Genomic DNA, 15,839 nt, shown 5'->3' on the forward strand with positions numbered 1-15,839 from the left:
CTCCAAGTTTCGTCGCGAAGTTCGGAATGAAGTAATCGCGCTATCCCGCGTTCGTTACGTCTCGCGATTGTTCCGAGTGAAAATGACTTCTCGCACGGAGGTTTTCGCGATGCGACGGCAACGTGAAAAAAGAGATTTGGCATAACTCTGGCGAAGCCGCGAGCAATTCGTAGGGTTATTGAGGGGAACCGTTTCGAGCAAAGTTTCGTACGATCGCGGAGTGTTGATCGATATCGAGCGGGTAGCTCCCAACGTCTTCGACTCGCGGCGACCCGGCACTCAGCACAGAGTGAGACTCGCCGCCATATTCGTTGCGATTCGCGTTTCTTCCGCAAGGCGGAATGACCTTTCGCGCGGAGGTGTTCGCGACGTGAAAGAGAGATTCGTCGTGGCGATTGAATCGCGTTATCGGAAGGACTGGATGAACGTCTACTCGCGATCGCGGAGTGTCAATCGATATCGCGCGGATAGCTCCTAGCGTTTTCGACTCCGGTGTACCGGCACAGAGAAACGATCGCGCGTCAATTTCGCCGCCATGTTCATTGCGGTTTGCGTTTCTTCCGCAAGGCGGAAACACCTTCCCGCGCGAAGGTGTCCGCGACGTGAAAGAAAGGTTTATCGTAGCGACGAACGCGATAGCGACGAACGCGAGTGAATCATACCGTCGGGAGTAAACGTCCATTCGCGATCGTGGATTGTCAATCGATATCGCGATTAGTCAACTCGCCCATCTCGTCACATTCCAATCGCGGGGTGTATGGGCGCGGAGAGAGGATCGAGCTCCCGCCAATTTCGTCACCATCTTCCGCGGTGGCCGGAATAACTTTCCCGCGCGGGGAATAATACGCGACGTGAAAAAGATTCTCCGGCCGCGAGTGTCTGATCCGGATTATCGGGACCGTCGAATGTAATTCCGCGCGATTACAGAATGCCGATATCCGTGATTGCGCGATAGAGTCGTCAAGTTTCAATTGAGGAGCTTGAAACGCGAATAACCTAACCTAACCTAACCTCGCGTCACTTTCGCCGACGGTCTCAATTATACTTCGCAGCTCTGATAGGGACCTTACACAATTAATATTGTCAGTACTAACGAATATTAACAGTGTAGATTTTGAAATGACTTCTACAAAAGTGTTCACGACGTGAAAAAGATTCGTCGCCACGGTGTCCGCGAGTGATCCGGGAGTGCCAAGTATTGTACAATTTCGCGCGATTACGGAGTGCTAATTAGTGAGTGTAATCTTGTGACTAATCCAACTTATTCAAGTAACTTTTTTTTTACGTGAACGCTTCGAAGCGCACGTTCGAAGCGTAGTGGACGCGACGGTAGTGATTCGACGAAGAATCGAAGATGCTCCAGATAAATCTTCAACCAGATGATGATCGAGCATGGAATCGAGCGCGTGACTGCGAGTGGACTATTGCAACATATTAATTAAGGTACGTTTTATCATTAATGCGTACGATAATTATAAACGTAGAGGAAAGTTGCTAAATGCATATTGACCGACTGAATCATATACTTTATCAATATTTTATATTTTTATTTAATATAAGCAACTTTGGGTACGAGCAAGGCAAGATGATGCAACAAATGGTTTGAAGCATCTTTTGATTGGTTTCAATTTGTAAAATTCTTTGTTCTGATTGGTTAATCGAATGCTTCGAAGCATTTGTAATGTCTGATTGACCGCAGCCTTTGAGTGACAATTTGAAATAATTAAAAAATAAGCAATGTGGACGAAAATTCAACAACCTACATCTTGTATTGTGCATGCCAAAAAGATTAAAAAAATTCAGATTATTGATGTTACTTTTTATTATTTTTTTGTAGCTGATAATGTAATCGTGCAATTTTATATCGAATTTTAATGTTTTTTTTATAAAAGATTTATTATAGAATATTCTACGTTCGTATATTATTATAAAGATTAAAATTTTTGTTTGTGTAAAACATCAAGTTTCTTAAATCATAAATTTCATTATATAATAAATTATTAATATGAGACTAATATGTAACAATAGTAGACTTAATAATGTTGATATGAAAAAAATACGTTAATTACAAAAATAAATTTAAACCAGTTTTATTTTGACGTTCTTGTTTTCATTGCTATTGTTATTTATCACTTATTAAACATTTGATTTTTTTTACTAAGTTAACAAAAAGTAAATCTCAATTAATTTAAATTTATAATTTATTCTTTTCTTTATAAATGCGATACTTTCAAAGACGATACGATTTAAGCGATTAGTTATCTGAATCGTACTTTTTGTGCCATATTGCAAAAAGGTGTATAAATTAATTTGTTAATAATGAAACGTTAAACATTGAATTAATAGAAGACTTAAAACAGGCTACAACTTTCAACAATTATTTGCAGTAGTATAAAATATAATAAAAACTTGATGCATTCGGTAACTCTCCCTTACAATTCTAAAATTCTGCATGCAAATATAGTAGCTACAATATTATTATATTATTCAGTATATGTATTACAATATATTATTGTTACTTATAATATATTAAATTTGTTAAACTGCTCGATGAAAGAATGAGAATAACGAAATTTTGCATTTCTTCCTTTAATAAGTAACGCTGAAATAATTATTGAAAAGTGCGCGAGAGAAGGAGGGAACTGATCTGAATATATATAGTAGAAAATAGAACTAATTTAAATGTATAATATAAAATTTTTTTCTAAAAAGAGCTTCAACGCATCGATGCGTCGTTAACGTGCGAATTTATGCACGTTATAAAAAATCCGATCAATTCGGATCGCGAAATTATCAACTGATTATTACCGTGTGTAATAATCAATTTTTATCGGACGCGGGTGTAATTTTTTTTTTCCATTTCTGGATAATCGGAATTCGTACTCATCAACTTACACGCGCCAATTTCAAGCGGACGTCACAATGATCAAATATTTTTAATTGTGACTCCGATTCCCAGAATATTTCGATAATGTGCTCGTGACAAATACACACATAAATACAGCAGTGAACTTTGGGAATGGGTTGCAATCGAGATCGACGGCATTTCTCTCTCTCTCTCTCGCTTTCTGTCCGATTTTGCCAAAGAAAAATTGGCTGTGAGCCTCGCAGTAAACGCGGGAACGCGCGTCTTTCGAGACACCCCGTATACATATGTACTTTTATATATATACCCACGATCGTGCACTCGGTACGGACACGTCGCGCGACGACGCCGACGACGTCGACGGCGACGTCCCGCAGGATGTTCTACTTAACCCAGAAAACGGCGAAATGGAAGCGAGGCGTCCGCTCCCGCATGCGTGTGTCTGCGCGCGTGCACACGTGCACGTGTGTGTGTGTGTGTGTGTGTGTGTGTATGTATGTACGTGTGCGACTCTACGTGTCGAACTAGAGCGATTCGGAGTGCAGGCGGAGGGTGGCGTCGATGCCGAGGGACGGACGGAACGGCCCCGTAGTTCTGATCGCTCCGAAACCACCCTCGCTCCCGCCTCCCTCCTCTCCTCGTCACCGTCCCGCCGATGCTTTTCACCCCGTACGAACGACCGCGCGACGTACAGTACGCGAGATAAATGTACGTCGGAAATGCCGATGGCAACCTGTGTGATTAGAAGTGTTTGCTCGCCAAGGTGCAAATATTGTATATTGATAATTTTCGTGTCTTTGCTTTTCAGGTAAGTCCGTCCGTAAATTGAGGAACGTATTGCTGCGTATTCCAATGGAAAGAGAGAGACAGCAGAAGGTACACTGAGAAAAGAGTTGTTAACTTGACTAGATTTTTCAACTCGATTAAAGCTAAATATATAAATGTTTAAATTGAAGTTCAAGTATTTTATGTATTTAAGTTAAATACATAAATACTTGGACTGATGAAATTTAATCAAGATAAAAAATTTAATTAAATTAACAACTTTTCTTCTATTATATGTTTATTATTTTTTCTATGTTGCCGCTCAAATTGTTATAAATTATTAATTTTATACGAGAGACAGATAAAAATAAATAAATATGCTTGACGATCGGCTTAGCAGATTGCATTAGTGCCAGCTGTAACATTTAATGCAGCATTAAATAAACATTTGCATAGAGAAAATGAATTTTACAAGTTACAATATCCGAAATATTTGAGACGGAATCTTCAATTATACACCTGAGAAAAGTTTCTAATGTTTAAATAAATAAATTTATTTTAACGTCGTTTTCTTGATTTCAATAAATATTAGCTAGCATAAAATAAATTTATAGTTTAAAGGTGAAAATTACTAAAACAGAATAGCGATTTTTTTAGAAATTTAATAATTAATTATACAATTATTTAATTTAATAATTATAGTAATTAACCAATTATGTAATTATATTTATATTAATTGAACAATTAAACAATTATTAAATTAACAAATTTATAACTAATCGAAAACATAGAAAACAGACTTTGAATTAGATAATAACATACCAATTATAAAATATATATTTTTTATTTAAATAATATTAGTAAATATAAAATAATTTTACAAAGTTTATTTAAACTAGTTAAAAATTAGTTTAAAGTATATTTTTTAACTTAGGAAATATTTTATTAAACTAAGGAAATGATGATGTTAAAATAAATATGTTTACTTGAACATAAAACATTTTTATTCATCGTATTACAATTTGTATTTTTTTGTCACTTTTGAAGTAACAGCATTTCGATAAATCTCGCATGGCTTCACTAATCCAAAGTGATTATCACTTAATGCGAATACTTAAAAACACTTCGTACAGGGATATCGTAGACATCACACAAATCCTCCCCCCCCCTCTCCCGCTGAACACGTTCCTCATCGTTCTCCGAAACAATCGCATCCCCGATAACCATCTCCTCCTTACGTTGTCGCTGAAGCGGAATGTACGCGCGCGTGGCGTGGTGTGTGGCACTGGCGACGGCACGGCATATCGATCACCCCATCCCATCGCCACCCCCTCGGTGGATGCGGGTAGCACTAGGCCAGAACTACCACGCTTCCGTTGCCCCCCTCCCCTTCTCCCCGCTTCTCTCGCTGCTCGCACCCCCTTCGCGAGGGGTAGTAGAGCCGCACGAGCCTGCCCGTCCCTGATAACTCACAACTCGCCCATCCATCCATCCCCCGCTTTCGTACCCCCTGCTACCTGCCCCCGGTCCCCCGATCCTCTAGAGCGCCACCGACTGACAGTGCTGTCGGGCCCCCCTCTCGTGCATTCGATGTTTGTTACGCGGTGGCACGCGCGCTGCTCTTCCTCGTCGTCATCGTCCTCCGCACATGTCGATTCTCGCGGGGTTCGGTTGGTTGCATATCTCTGCGGCGGGCAGGTACAGCTCGATACCGTTGAGTTTTTTCTCTCTCTTTTTTTGATCAACCCAACGTTACTCGCGTTAGCTTTCACGTGTTTTAAATGTGAAGAGCAGCCAGTCCCATTTGTTAATTGCATTTTGAAAAATTTGATCAAATTCATGAAAATCTACTTATATAATTTCATATGAAAAAATCGCGTTCATGTCACAGCAAGATCTTACACAGAAACTACATTTTCAATTAATATTATACCTATTATTTAATCTTTTTAATTTCATAAAATATTAAACATATAATATCTCTCATATTAATAATATTCAGTTATTTAAAGAACTATAGATGTTTTTTATATTTCCTTTAACATTCTGTAATAATTCTATATATGATTGCGGTGTTTTGCAATGCCGTTAAGATAAAATAATTTTGTATAAAAATACTTTAACATTAAGGAAAAAATACTTAAAAATTTTTGTGAGACAAATTTACTTCATTGAAAATCTAAACCTTTATTTAAATATGGGAAATAAAATTTTATTTCTAGCAAATAAATCAGTTGATAAGAAAAATGAGATATATTTCGAAAATGTATATTTCATCATCACAATTAAATTTTTCTTATAACCAATAAACGTCGAAGAAAACGTTGCGAGCAATATTTATTTTTGCGTATTTTTTTCAGTGCACATTAAGGATGTATCGGTCTCTGCAAAGTAAATAAAAATTGAAAATGTGTTTAACATCTATTAACACTTTAAATAAATTAAATAAAAATTGCAGATTTTTTTATTCTTCCTTATTTCGTTATTAATTATATTTTCATTAGAGCACATGTCTACTTTTTGTTGAAATAACTTTTTATTTAGATAGATAATCACCGCCAAATTTTTCTCCTATTTTTCAATGTAATATAAAGCAATCTGTTTTATAGATTTTTTTATACTTTTCTTAATGTTTTGAGAAATGTCCTATATATTTTTTTAAAATTTCGGATGATAACAAAAATTTATTGTATATTTTTTTGAGATACGAAGTCAACGCCGAATTTACACGCACGTGTGGTCTAGGCTATTGGAGATTTGCGAGCTTTTTGGGAGGGGGGTGGAGGAGCGAAAGCGGCGCGCCGAGGATGGGTGTGCCTGAGATCAGCATGCTAACGATGTGTACCATTCTGGCATCCTCCCCTGTATCCGAGGGATGACGCGTGCACGCGTCTGGTCGGAGGATCAAAAGCGATCGGCGTGTATCGCTCGATCGGCGTGTATCGCTGATCCCTCTTACTCCTCGGTGTACAACAGCGAGTTTCGGTCACGATCGAGTTAAACCGATGCCGTTACTGCCTATGACGCGTTCTCTAACGAGAGATCTTCCACATTTTTCAAAAAGTCTCATAGAAATATAATGCTCTTTTTATATAAGTAATTAAAGCATTAATTATTAAACTGCGGACGTATATATATATATATATATTTTTTTTTTTTTTAAGATGTACGTGTTACATACATCTCAAAGCATTATGAAAAATTTAAAAACTTTATAAATTGCACTATTATTACGTTTGAATGCCTGTGAAAAATTTAAGCATGTTTCTCTTATTGATTCAAAAGTTATTTAATTTTTTTGTTGGCTTTTGAGTAACTTTGATTTTTTTAATGAAATTTTTTACGTATATTAGAACTCTAATAACTATTTGTGTAAAGACTCATTTGAATCCACTTACTCGTTTAAAAGTTATTTACCTATGAAAACGATTCCATTTTTCTGTAATTTTAGGTCCTAAGGTTTTCGTTGCAAAAACTATTATAAACCATATTTTTTTGTTTTCTTTTTTGCAGCTAATTTCAGGGCTAAAATTTAGGTATTCGCGATTAATTTTGTTTGTTATTGATAAAAAAAAAACACTCAAGAAGCCTTTCAGTTTTCAAATGTCAATAACTTTTATCTCGCATTGTACATACAGCCAAAATATTCTCAACAAAATTTTTGATGCGCCGACTTGTGTCAATTTGTCAGTTTTCGAGTTGCAGCTAATTTAAGCAATTATTAAAAACTCAAATTCCAGAGATGCAGATAAACAGCGCGAGAATTTGTTTCTTTCAAATTTGAAAATATTGCTCGGATAGAATGACAATTTGAGGCTCAGCGTTGCAGATACATTTAATGTCGCGCACAAACTTCTCTGTCCTCGTCTCTTTATTTTTTACACGACCTTGCACGAAACTACACTTTTGGAGAGAAACGAGAACGTATATTAGGCCACATGGATTCAACCTTGAATCGTCGCATTGCCAGCAGTCATGCTGGCAAGCTGCAATTGTGTGCTTGGTCGGAGGACATTACATCGAGTTAGTCCGTAGCCGATATATAGAGCTTAACCTGGCATCTGGCTAAACTGCCAATTTAACAGTAGTTAGTATTCACCGCCTTCTTGCGTTAAGCTCCGAGTCCTACGGTTCCATTAAACGATCGTTATATCGAAATTGTAGAAAAGTTTCGTGAATCCTCGCCCAAAAGTTTTTCGGTGTTTACGCGAAGAACACAGTTCTTGATATTTTTGATTAGGCGTAAAAAAACTTTTAAAGTCGCTCCTCTCAGACGTAACATTAAACAAAAATTGTGGGTAAGGTTGATCAATTTGTGAGCCATTATTAAACACTTCTTTTTTTATTTCATGGAATCGTCTTTATTTTTTTCTGTGAAAAAATAGGATCTTTGAAGGTAAAAAAATTTGATATCAGTTAATTGTCAAAAATTAGACGGAGTGTTTAATTAATTTGGATGAAATTTAGAAGGTTATTTTTTATATATATTTACGATCTGTGTCTTAAAGAGTTGAGTCATAAAATAGAATAGAACGATAGAAGTTTTAACGAAATAAAAAAATTTTGTTGAGTGATGTATTTCTAACGGCGGCGGAGTATTCTGGATTTCGGATATTTGAATTCTCACGAGTGAAGTAGCTTAGCTATTTCGAAACACTTTTTGGGAGACCTTCGAAGCACCGTCGTCCTCGCCTTTCGGACACGGACAATTTATTGCGCCGAGAGGAAATAGGTTGAATTCATCCGCAAATAATGGGATCGCGTTAAAATTTAATATGCAACTTCTGACGATCAGATTTGTTCGCCAGAGAGAAAGTTTTATGTCATTAGATATTTTTAGAAGATTTGTCTAAAAATATCCAACGTCAATATTAGTAGACTTAAGATTCAATATGACTTGACAATAACATTCAATTAGGCATATAAATACACGGAAAGAACTGCTGAAATTTTGCTAAAAGTTTAGCTAGATGAAGATCTAAGAATAATTTTATTGAACCATCAAATTATAGTTCAAGCATGATGAGCAATGCTGCAAACAATATTGCCATTCTAACAATCAGCTTGTATCTTACGTAATTAGTTGATGGTCTAACAGAGTTAATTTCAGATTTGTATCCAGCTAAATTTGTAGATTCTTTAGCAAATCATTTTTTTTTTTTTTTGTAAACATTTATATTGTATATTTCTTACGATAGTTGGAGCAAGATTTTAATAAGAAGCAAGCGAGCGAGCGAGTGAAAAATGTCTTTATTAACTTATAAGTCAGATCGCGATGTCACTCGCATGGAATTATCGCGACCGATTTGCAAGGCAAGTCTCTCTTAAAGACGATAGCACACGACAGTGGAACAAGAGCGTAAACAACAGCGGGGCGAAAACATCCCTTTTTCCAATCGTTCGACGGCACTCTCCATAATTTATATCGCGTCACGCAACACACATGCATTCGTATTTATTAAAGCGTACACGCACGCGGCACACCCGCGTGCGTGCGCGTGTATGATAATGCACTCGGAATAAATGTGCCACGAAGAGCGAGGCGCAGCGAGAAGCAAAGTGTAATAAATTTCAGGGTGCGAGAACGGGGGCGCGAGGAAGAGAGCGCGCTGCCGGAGGGGCAGAAGGTCGTACAAGAGGGGTCGTCTCGGTTCGCCGAGCACCGAGGGGTTAGCACGAAGACGTCGCTCAAGTATTCCGAGACTCTTCACACCCGATATATATCAGTAGAAACGAGTGCTCGCACGCGCGAGAGGGTTGCGACCACCTACTGTCGGAGGGGGAATAGCTACTGGCGAGAGGTCAGGGGAACGCCGGGATCATTTTAATTTTTCACTGTAACGGGTGTCACGGCTAGAGTTTGCCGACACTGACATTTTTCGCTATCTATAGATACAAATTTTCTGATATAGAAATGTCGAAAGTTATTTTTTATTACGTTTCTCGTTTAGTACTGATTTATTTTTTTCTTGCAAACGAACGTTAGAAATTGCAACTAGCTTGATGAATCTATTATTGTTTAATCTTTAATTAATAACAATTTATTATAAAACTTTATAATTTTGCAGAAGGTACGATTTAAGACACTAGTTGCTTAAGTCGTTTCTGTGGGCCTTCTAAATCATATCGCATTGAATTTACGAATTAAAATTATTAAAAATATAAGGAATCATTAACTAATATTTGTTTCATGAGTAATTTATCGAAAATAAGATCAAATTTTTAATAATTAAACAATGGAAAGGTGAAAACGTTTTGAATAAAACTGGTTTGAATTTACTTTTGTAACTGACATATTTTTATTCATATTATTAGTTTTACTATTATCATTTATCAATTTTACCTTAATATTATTTATTGTAATATATGGTGATATATTTTATTACAATAAATAATATTAAGGTAAAATTGATAGTAAGGAATAAATTGATAGGTAAGGAATAAATTTTATAATAACTACAATAAATGTGAAATATTCTACAATAGACCTTTTATGAAAATATAAAATTGCATGATTACATTATTATTAGCTAGATAAATTGATCATTGGTTGTATCTGGTTAGCACACTCTAAACAAGATGTAATCTGTTAAATTTTTATCGACATTGTTCATTACTCATTCATTTTTATTTTGTTATTAAATGTTTATATTAAATAAAAATATATATATAAATATATATAAAGTACGATTTAGGCGATCGACGTATTCAGCAATTCTTCTCTGTATAAGATAGCAATATAATAATAGCTAATCTAGTAAGAAGTAATATAACGTTATAGAATATATTATTTAGATATTTTGTGATTATTTAGTGCAGTGAGATATTTTTATTAGAAATTCCGGAAAAATTTAATTTAATTTAATTTAATGAGAGGAAAGCGAGCCCTTTTCTAACCATTTTTTTAATTTTGCTGAAAGTTGTAATTAAATGTAAAAATTGCTACAGCTGCAGAATACATTTTGGATCTAGGATACATATTTTTAATCCGATTCTGATTGCGTTTTACGTAGTGTTATGGCGGTTATGAAGAGAGAGAGAGAGAGAGAGACGCGGGAACGCGAGCGTTCGTAAAATACGAAGCCGCAGGGTTTAATTATCATATCGGTTTCGATCGAGCGCAAGCGTACACGCAACTGCGATATCGCGACGATCGCGCGGAATTGTTAATGATATTAATTGATACTGCCGCGTGTGTTTTGCAAATATAGACCGTGGGGACGCGAGCGTTCGTAAAATATTCGTCATCTTTAACGGTTTAATGCAATATGCAGGGTAAAATTGATTATTTGTACCGTTTGAGCTATGCGAGTGATTCTAAATTAACTGATTTTTCGTATGCTTCACATTCAAAGAAGCGTAACCAAGTTACAAATTTTTATTTTACATATGAGAGATGACAGAGCGTTCAAATGAAGTCCACAAATATAGAACTTGAAGATTAATAACTTTAGAGTGATCTATGCGGACGGCGCAAAATCTCGGGCGCCGCATTTTCGCGACAACAGCGGCACCATTTGAATTCGATCGAGTAATCTCTGGAATATCGTATTTTATGTGCACAATAAATTTAGCGCTTCGCGCGAGGATTCGCGCATGCAGCTAATGCGTCGTATAACTTTTACGGCAAACATTTCACGGCCACTCGGTATATAATGCCCATGCGATATCGATGAAATTCGCCGGCGCGCGAAAGCCGTTCTTCGTGGAAGGATCCCGATGAGGTATTGTCGTCGTCGTTGTCATCCTCGTTCCCGTCCCCGGGGTTGTCGTCGTCCCTGAAGAGGCCTGCCGCAAGCTGCGCACGAGGCGACGTTGCGGGGATGAAAGGGGAAAATGCCGCGGATGCCACGACAGCGCGCGGCTCATTTAAGCTTTGGAACCCTTTCGTATCGCGTGAGGGTGAGCGTAACAACGAGACTATCGGGTGGCTTCACGCAATTCCTGAAAAAGCATTATAAATTATACCAGACGATATGCTACGATCAGGATTGATTTTTTACAAAAAAAAAAATGTTAAAAACTCCGCAAAATCTTTACCGTGTAGAAGTCGCAGTTCCACGAAAATGACAATCTCTCTCCTTCAGAATTGGACAATAATAATATATAAAAGTTTTAATGGAAATAGAAGAAAGTTTGCTGAATGCGTACCGGTCTTCTATTTAATGTTTTACAGTTTTATTTTATATAAGCAACATTTAGTGGCAAAAAAGTAAATTAAAAATAAGTAATGTAGACAAAACTTCAACAAGTTCCATTTTGTTTCGTGCATGTTATCAGCATTTTAGAAAATCAGATACATCTGATGTAAATTTTTTATTATATATAACTGATAATAACGTAATTATACAATTTTATTTTGTATTATTATACTTTCTTTCATAGAAGGTTTGTTGTAGAATATTTTGCATCATTTTGATTGTAAAATTAAATCGATATTTTTATAAACTATCAAGTTTCCTAATTCATACCATCATAAATTTTACTAAAAAGAAATGATATTAATAAAAGAATAGTGAAACTAGTAATTACTATGAATAAAAATATGTCAGTTATAAAAATAAATTCAAGCCAGTTTTATTTTGTGATATTCTTACTTACCTCTTTATTATGATTATTTATTAATTGATTATTTAATCGCGTTTTCGATAAATTATTAACAAAATAAATATTAGTCGATGATTCCTATATTTTTAATAACTTTAATTTATAAATTTGACATTTTCGAAGACACGATTTAAAAGATCACAGGTACGCTTTAGGCGACTGGTTTTCTCAATCACATCTTTTACAGAAGCGCTTATAACAAATTAATTTATTACTGAAAGATTTAACATGTTAATCATTAATAATAGATGACCGAAACATCAAGCTACAATTTCGAACTTTGATTTGCATCCAATAGAGAAAACGCACATTTTGTTAACTTTTATATAGATTTTCGATTATTTTTGTGACGTGGAAATTCTTTATGGGTCACAATTTTTTATCAATTTCTCTGATTAGCCGACACGGCGATCACCGTCTATTCTGGCTCACCCGGTAGACGAGAGCCCACGGACTGGAGCACCCGAGAGTGTCGCATCGCATCTCGTGGCAGCCGGTGTCCTCGCGTTTTTCCTCTCTTTTTCGCCCTTTCACCCTCGGCTTGTCTCGATCCTTTCTACGACAGATAGACGCGCGCTCGCGCGGAAGCGAGTAACTCGAGCACGAGGAACGACGAGGAAAAAGAAAAACCAAGCATCCTTCGGCTCCTCTCCCGCTCTTTCCGGAGTTCGATTCGCGCGGATCTCTCGCGAGACAGACCCAAGAGAGAAACTGAACTCTGGAAGCAAGGGAAAAGGAAGAAGAAAGGTAAAGAAAGGTTCCTCGCGAATCGTTATTTCGCTTATCCTCTTCACTATCGTGGCCTTGAGATTTGAGATTAGAATCGTGCTTAAAGATCTCAAAGTATTTGAGATCTTTATTGGAATTGTTTGTCAAATTGATATAGAGTGACAGTTTTTATATCGTGGGACTGCTTCGTATATTATGCACGTCTTACAGTTTTATGAAATACCCGTAAAAAGTCAAATTAAGGAATAATTATTAGAGAAGTAATAATTTTGACAAGAAATCAATGCCAACAATAGTATAACAACTATTGATGAGATTGTAATGATGAAAATAAAGATATGCTGTAAAAATGCAATTATTTTTTGAAGAACAAGTTTTTGGATTGAAAGAAGGCAAGAACTACGAGCGACAGAAAAATAATAAATAAAACGTAAGGATGTAAAGAATGGACGGGAAAAGAGGAATGGAGAAGACGGAGTCTTGAAAGAATTGAAATTTTCTAGAATGAGAGATGGGGCGGGAGGGAGAGAGAGGTGAAATTTTCTCTTTCGTTCTCCGGTTTTCCGATGGAGAACACGAAGGGGTCTGCTTAAGGACTTTGAACAAATGAAAAGGAACAGAGAGATTTGAGATAGCTGGAACAAGGAGGATGGCAAATTTTATGGCGCAATATTTCGCCGCGGTCAGGAGTTCATTCTTCGTTATTGGTGAACAAGAGTAATCGGAGCTCTCCTCTTTGCTGTCGTTATCCTTTTCCATCTTGTCCCTGTCTCTTTTTCAATATCTTGTTACCTTCTTATGTTTTTTCACCTGGCTCTATCGCGAGCCATTTCTTTAACCTGCGTAATTGTTCCAATTTTGACTTGAAAATTATAACATTTAAATAACATTAATGAGATGGAAAGAACGGTCTTTTGTGCTGAGGTATCCAAAAATTTAATTAGATATTGATCTGAAAACAATTTTGTTAGACTTTGAAAATAATTGTGTACAATGCTCAAACTGATTGCTAAACAGGACTCGGTTGTGTTTAAAATAACATTATTTAAAATATTTAAATCAAGTTATTTAAGTTTTTAAAATAATTAAAGTGTCCAAAATAAAATAATTGTTTAGTATTTATTATTTTAAATAATTTCTTAAGGCTTACTTCTTCTTTTTTATTTTAAATCATCATATCAATTATTTGACTGACTCCTGTTACTAGAATGCCAAACTTTTTGCAGTATCTTTCATCATTATTGAACGTCTCATATAATTATTTTGATCTAACAAAATTATTTATACAATATAATTTTTATAATTTTTTAAATTATGTAATTTTATATAAATATCATGTAATTTTTTGATCCAACAAAATTATTTTCAGATTTGTGTCCAGCTAAATGTTACTTCAGCAAAAAAATCGTTTTTTCCATGTATGTTTGATTCACTTTTGTCCGTATTCGTGGCGTTAAATATTTTAGCAATTAAGCTCGAAATTAAGATTTGGCGTGTTTCGCTTCGTATTGGAAACACCGATTTTAAAAAGCACGAGATTTATTTGCGCATTCGCGACGCGATATAAATATAAAGCAAGAAACGCGACCGAAAAAAAAACGCAATCGTACAAGTTTGTCGGCGAACAGAGAGATGAAGCTTAAAAACTTAATCTCAGATCGGATCGCAGCATGTTTACCGTAGGCGTGATTTCGCCTACGAGATGAAGAAAAGAAAAAAAAAAGAAATGACGTGGAGACGCAATCGACGCCGTTTCCTAATCGTCCTATCCCTCCGGTCCATCTCCGCGTTTCCATCCGGAAAAAGTTCTTTTCTCTCTCTCTCTCTCTCTCTCTCTCTCTTCGGGTTGGAATTGCGCACGCTTTTTCGAAAGGTCGGATATTATCGCCCTACTCGACGTTCGTGCTCCGAGCGAGCACTCGAAACGCGTCGTTCTCTTCCGCCCTCCTCCCTCGTTCCTCCCTCACCGTCCTTTTCATCCTCTTCTCGGATCCCTGTACCTCCTATTCCTCCCTACCCTTATTTTTTTTTTTTATTATCGGCCAACGCTCGACGTCGAAATGATTTTTCGGGGCTTTGCGTTTCCATGACGATGGTACAGAACAGCGCGCGGGATTAATACCGACCGCCTGCAGCTTCTCCCGTAATCGGGGAAAGGGAAAAATCGCCGCCTCGCCACCTGGTGACCCTCTTCCCTTTGCCGGGAGAGCCGGCGGGTTAGACGATAATTGGCGGATTTGCGAAATTACGCACGACGAGGCTGCATCTCTCTCTCTCTCTCTCTCTCTCTCTCTCTCTCTCTCTCTCCCTCTCCCCGGCCTGCCTCTCTCCGATGAAATTCGCGACGAATCAAATTAATTAGCACTTGCAATAACTGCTGCGATGAAAAAGAATTTTTAAGCGCGTCGGGGAAAGCCAACTAAATTTATTATAATTAAAAGCTATCTATCTTTAATTGCTCGAGCTGAAAAAAAAGTTAAGCTTAATCTAAAAATTCGTAAAATTTATCACAGCTGTAAAGTATCAACGTCTACAGATGCTAATGATAACAGAGAGATGCAAGTAAACAAAATTGGAAGCGAAATATCTTCGGAGGTAGATCGGTTAATGCGGCGGCGAGTCATTAGCGTGGCGATGTATTTCCAATACGCTCACCACTTCTGATCGCGGACTCTGTAGAAAAAGTGGGCGAAAAACGGTCGGCAGAGTGGAAGCCGACGCCGCGTTGACGTCGACACCAGCGGGTGGAATCGGGGGCGCGGGGGAGGGGGGGGGATATTATATAGTCAACGCTGATAAACGCGACGGAGCGTTGCGGCACGAAGCGAGATAAGGCATTTCGCGTGCGAACGCGTCCGTATGCTGCCTTAAT

At 37.0% G+C, this 15,839-nt stretch overlaps 1 protein-coding gene across 2 annotated transcripts in view; it reads left to right on the top strand.

Annotated features, from left to right (window-relative positions):
• Positions 1-664: 664 nt before the first annotated feature.
• LOC105205235 (protein deadpan) overlaps positions 665-15,839 on the top strand; it is a 197,766-nt gene continuing 182,591 nt past the window's right edge. For both annotated transcript variants that reach the window (XM_026133845.2, XM_026133847.2), the window contains exon 1: positions 665-1,443. The gene's annotated coding sequence lies outside the window, so the exon portion shown is untranslated. The remainder of the gene's footprint in view (positions 1,444-15,839) is intronic.

This window comes from Solenopsis invicta, chromosome 3, assembly GCF_016802725.1.
Source record: "Solenopsis invicta isolate M01_SB chromosome 3, UNIL_Sinv_3.0, whole genome shotgun sequence".
NCBI lineage: Eukaryota > Metazoa > Arthropoda > Insecta > Hymenoptera > Formicidae > Solenopsis > Solenopsis invicta.